Raw genomic sequence first — 5,948 nt, forward strand, 5'->3', positions numbered from 1 at the left:
AGCAGCTTTCAGCTCGCACTCCCCCACCCCCTGGTGCTGGCGAGTCTTCCCAGGAACCAGGCGGCGCGCCACAGGATTTTTTTTTCCCCTTCTTTTTTTCCCCCCTTTCTTCTTCTTCTTCCTTTTTTTTTTTTAATTGTTTTTAATTTGGTGGGTGGGTGGGTTCTTTTCTTTCTCCCCCCACCCACCTAGTTGTTGGGTGCTGTTTCTCTCTTTTTTTCCTCCCCTCCTCCTCTTTGCTTTCCCTCCCTCCCTCCCCTCCCACCCCCTAGCACCACTCTACACCTCCTCTCGGTTGGTTTTGGCCGAGTCCGGAGTGTGTCTAATTCTCCGGCGGCTCGCGCACTATCTAGCGAGGAGCGGAGCGCGCCGGCGAGTGAGGGAGGAGGCGCGGCGACGGCGGAGGCAGGGCGGTCGGCGGCGGAGGCTGCAATAGCGGCAGCAATAGCAGCCGAAGCAGCGCGGGGCGCAGCGGCGGCCGGCGGCCCCCGGGCTCGCGCGCGTTGCCAAGCGGCCGTTTCCTTAGCAACCCCGCCCGAGGATGCAGCAGGGAGGGGGAAATGAAGTGGCGGGGGGTGGAGGGGGGGAGGCAGAAAGAAAACGGAAAAAAAAAAAAAATCGGCAAGAGGTATATTATTATACAAACTGAGAGGGGGAAAAAAAAAAAGAGAGAGAGAGAGATCGGAGACAGAACGCTTCCTTTCCTGTCGTACGCACTAGAGTGATGCTTTGCTAGAAAAGTCTCCGCGTCTGGGCTGAGGTGAAGAGAGCAGAGCGGCGCTTTGCTTTCCCTCTCCGGTGCGTTTTACCTCTTGAGGCACCATAACTTTTAAGTCCTCCAAGTTGGGGTAGGCGCCATCATGACGCCAGGGACTGTGAGGTTTTGTTGTTTATTTTTTTCCCCCCATCTTGCCCCAGCGACCGCCCCATAGTTGACTCTTTACCTCTTTTCGGAAGTAGGTAGGGACGGTGGAGGGGGGTCACTGTTTTTCTGAGGGGACAGGAGGGTAGGGATGCTTGCAAAGCCTAGGGTAGAGCAGCTGGCGTGTCTACTGGGTCAGTCGCTGAGGACTGGAAGGCGGTCCCCCTCCACCTCCAACCCCATGCATGTTGACACTAAATTGTGTGTGTGTGTGTGTGTGTGTGTGTGTGTGTGTGTGTGTGTCTGTGCGGGGTATGGTCAGAGCGGAGAGTGCGCGGATCTGTGTGTGTAGTAAGCGCGCTCCTGTAATGCGCGCGAATCGTGCACAAGGGGCCTGTGAGCGTGCGGCACGCAGGCGCACTGGGAGGGACAGGGTGGGTCTTGAGGGGATGGAGTCGGGAAGAGACTGCAATCAAGTATTTTAATTGTGTACAGCCAGGCAGTCCTGTTATGTAAGAGGGAGCTTAACCCGTTTGAGCCTATCAGGCGGAATGATCAGCGCATTCGAATCTAGGTAGGGCAAAGTTACGGGGTTTAACGAGTCACAGGGTTATATCATTTAACAGTCTCTAAACCGGGTTGGACAGGCTTCCGCCTCCGTGGGTTTGCCGGGGGGCAGAGCGGTTACCCTCTCTTTCTCTGCCGCTGCATCCCATTAGCCGCTTGCCCCGCCGCTACGAGCCGCTGTCCAGGACCGAGGCACATTGTGGGTGCTGGGCATGGGGCCACCCCCTACCCTTTTTTACTTCTTCCCTGCTTGAACTCCTGTCCAGGCTGGCGATCCTTTAGCCATTCTGGTCCATTTGCAGATCAATGCGAGAACCGAGGCTAGAGTCAATAGCAGTTACGCCAGTCAATCTTGTTCAGAGAGGAGTTTGGGAAGCAGGGTAGGGAAGTGAAAAAGAGAAACAAGTAATTAAAAAATATGGTTACCCCTCCCCTTCCTCCAGCCCTATCCCCCGCCGTAAGCAGTCTTTGAAGATTTTCTTCGCCTGGCCCCAGCCCTTCCTCCCTTGGAGGAAATAAATACAGCAAAACCTCACACATCCCTAACTCGTTTTCCATAATGCTAGCAGGGTCCTCTGGCAAAGCGCACAGAAGCAATATTCTCTGCAGGGGTCAGCATCCGGCTGCCTCCCCAGACTGAGCTCTTTAAGAGGCAGGCAGGGAGTCGTTTTGCTTGGCGGTAGCGGTGCTCACGGTGATTTTTATCGCAGTGCATGAGGATATATGGGGAAAGGGAAGGATTCCCATCACCTGTGACCACCCAGACTGACTGATCGAAGAGCCTCTAGCCAGCATCACCTCCCTGCTGAAGTGACACTCCAAAGCCCCCCGAGACGCTTGCAGCGGGAGTTACTGATGTTATTAGTATTCAAGCTTAACTCTCAAATCCGTCTCGGAAATTGAGAGTGCAACAGTATTCAACCGCATTTTGAAACATCAATAAATGTTAGTCATTTGCGGATGAATGAAAACATTTTCTTTACCGTCTGGTATGCTAGGGAAATAATCGTCAAATGACAGACTCTTGTTAATATTGATGCCAAATACCTAGGTAACACTGTCATCTTGTTAACTGCGTTTTTCTCTCCTGCGTGATACACTGATGGATAAAGCCTAAAATTATCTAGGGCAAACCGGGGATTAGAAGAATCGGCATGCCGTATTTATGGGCAAAACTTCGCAATATTATTTAGTATTTTCATAGAAAATATCTGGATTCCATTGAAGAGAAGCAGAAGGCACGGCGGCTTCCAGCGTTGTGACTCAGATTAGTGCTATTTTATGCAGGGATGGGGGTGCCAGCGTTTCTAGTACAAGCTATGAAAAGCATCCTTTTGTAACCGCTGTTTCCCAGAAATCTGACATCTTCGGGGCGGGGGTGGCGGAGAGGAGAAGGGGGTATCTGTGACCAGAGATGGAGCTATGCAGCAGTTTTAATATGTACAACAACCCTTCAGGGTTGTGAAAGAAAACTGGGACCACTTCTGTTTAAAGGCAAAGAGTTTATTTTCTTTATTTCTGGTTTTTAGCTCAACTTCCAGTCACCGATCACAAAGCACTTAAATGTCACAAAACCCATCCAAAGGAAACAGTAACCGAGCCTAGTTTATAGATTCATGGACTACTGGAAAGCTTATTTACATGTGCATCACTATTATTTAAAGTGAGTGCAAGAATGCTGAGTGGGGCAGCCTTACTCCTGCATGTAATTTTGCTGTCCTTTTGACCAGGGAGGAAAATTACTTTAAAAGCGCTTATTACTTTATTTTCTCCTCAACCTTTCTATGGGTGTGTATATCTGAGAGGATTTTACAGGGTTTCTAGTATTTGCTTTTGAGGTCCTAGATTTCTTTCAAGCAGAGACTTAAATCCTGTAAGTCTTAGCTCCTGAGAGAAAACCAGAACAAAAACAAACAACAACAAATGACAGAAAAAAAGCACCTCTAAGTTCAGCTAGCACATAGTTATTTAGCAGATTTTTTTTTTTTTTAAGTATCGGAATAGATAACAGCATTGCTGAAACATTTTAGGTGGTGAAGGTTGGAGTGGGTGTAATAGGATATTCATTTGGTAAGAGGTTTTAGGAATTGACATGGGCCTGAATCCCTACTATTTCCTGTTAAATCAGGTACCCTTGCTTTGCTTTCAAAGCTATACTATGACCAACACGGAAGGAGGAAGGTGGACCCTGACTTTGCTAATTGATTATGCCTTTAACTAGATTGATTCACAGCCCTGTTTTCCATGTCCTCTAAATTCAAACATGTTGGAAGAGTAATGTAATAAGGAAGCTTCTTATGCTTCTTTAGTTCAATAAGCTTGATGTTTAATTGACAGTGTAAATGAGATTGTTGTTTTTAAAAATATATATAAATTCACATTTGTTTTCTGATAGTGAGTAAACCCAGATACATTTTTCATGCTGTCACTGTGTAGGCATGAGGAATTTTAGGTAAGACAAGTCCCAGGAGCTAATCAGAGCTAATGAGAGCACTTTGTAATTCCTGAAAGAGTGGGTCAGGAAGCCCTTTTAAACAGAACATATGAATAATAGCTCTCTAACTTGGGTCATAATTGAGTCTCTATTTGAAATAAGCTGGTTTAAGTTTGGAGCACCTTGCCAACTTAAGTTGACCTGTGGTGGTTTGCAGCTTGGTATGAGAAACTACAAACTCTGGGAAATTTTTCATGATCGGGGCTTGGGAAGGGGAATATTGCTTTATGGAAAGTTTTCTCAACCTGGGCACTTTTTTTTTTTTTCTTAATTGAAGTATAGTTGATTTGCATTACTGTGTTAATTTCAGATGTGCGACAATGATGTAACCTAGACACTTTTAATATCTTGCACTAGGTAGTTCTTTGTTGTAAAGAATGCCCTAGCATTGGAAAATGTTTAGCAGCAACCCAGGCCTCTACTCACTAGATGCCAAAAGCACTAGTAGATGCCAGTAACTCTGATAACTAAAATTTCTTCAGAGGTTGCTAAATGTTTTGTGGACCAGGGTAGAGGGGTGTGGTAAAAAATACCCTAGGTTTCTAAAAATATATACCATCTGGTGCTTTTCAAGTAAAATAATAAAGCAGATTACAGTCAAAATGAAAGTGTTTTATTTGAATTCTATAGCTACAAAAGAGATCTTCTTCATCATCAGTTTGGTCTCTGCATTTCCCTGCTATATGACTGAGTAGCCCAACTCAGTGGCGATATAATTAATTTCATAGCTGACTGTAAATATCTTTCCATGATGTCTCCATTAGAATACTTTTATTTGTCAGAGTTGAATAGATATTTCTCACTTTTAAAAGAAACTGACATTTTGTGGTTGTTTAAATAAAAATATAAATCAATGAGGTGAGCTTCTTTTGGTCAAGAACTAACTTAAATCTTTATATTGTTTACATAATGACAGCTATAAGATATGCACTCAGGAAATGACTATTAAATAAAGGAACAGAAAAACAAAGTAATTTCCCTTTTGAATAACTATGTAAAAATCTTATATTCCTTCGCTTACCTTTTTTTTTTTTTCCTTTTATCTCATCTATTAAATACTGCTGGCCTTGCTGGTAAGCAAAGAGGTAAGAACTGTGGGCTGGAGGGATATTGCTGGGGTACTTTCAAAGCTCTTCAAACCATTCCTGTAGAAAGGCTCTGAAAATTTTACCCAAGTTCTGAAGCCAGAGTGAGAAATCTTAGATATATGTGAGTGGAAATTAATTTTAAAGTACTGAAATTTTTATTTTCACTAGTAGTGAGTATGTATTAACTACATGTCCTTATATATTTGTATAGGTTCTGGAGAAAGTAATAAATACTTCTATTATTATTTACTTGAGACTTTTCCTCACCTACTTCCAAAAGGACTTTAGGAACCTCAAGTACATCTATTTAAAAATAAATGTCAAGTTTAATATTTTCTATTTGACTATATTAGGAATATAAAATCTTATACTCTGAAGCTAGCATTCTATTTTATTTTTTTATATATATTATCTCATTTTGTTTCCTAAAAGTTTCTGATATTTATTTCAGAGATTTTAACCCTTCAACATGCAGGGTTTGAACTGTGCAGGTTCACTTTTATGCAGATTTTTCAATAAATACTATAGTAACACCCTATAGTATAGCGACTGAGTCCCAGTGGTGTGGAACCTCAGAAATGGAGGAGGAGGACTGTCTGTAAACTATATATGGATTTTCCACAATGCATGTATCAATACTCTTTACTCTTCATGTTATACAAGGATAAACTGTATATATTTTTAAGACTTTACTAGAGCAGTTGTAGGATTACAACACAATTTAATGGAAAGTATAAAGATTTCCCGTGTATACCCTGCCCCCAAACATGTGTACCCTGCCCCTACACATGTGTAGCCTCCCCCAGTATCTGCATCACTCACAAGAATGGCAGATACATTTTTTGGCAAGGATGAACCTACACTGGCACATTAGAATCACCCCAAGTTCATAGTCTGCCATAGGGTTCACTCTTGGTATTGTACATTTTATGAGTTT

The sequence above is a fragment of the Ovis aries genome, chromosome 1 (assembly GCF_016772045.2).
Source record: "Ovis aries strain OAR_USU_Benz2616 breed Rambouillet chromosome 1, ARS-UI_Ramb_v3.0, whole genome shotgun sequence".
Classification (NCBI taxonomy): domain Eukaryota; kingdom Metazoa; phylum Chordata; class Mammalia; order Artiodactyla; family Bovidae; genus Ovis; species Ovis aries.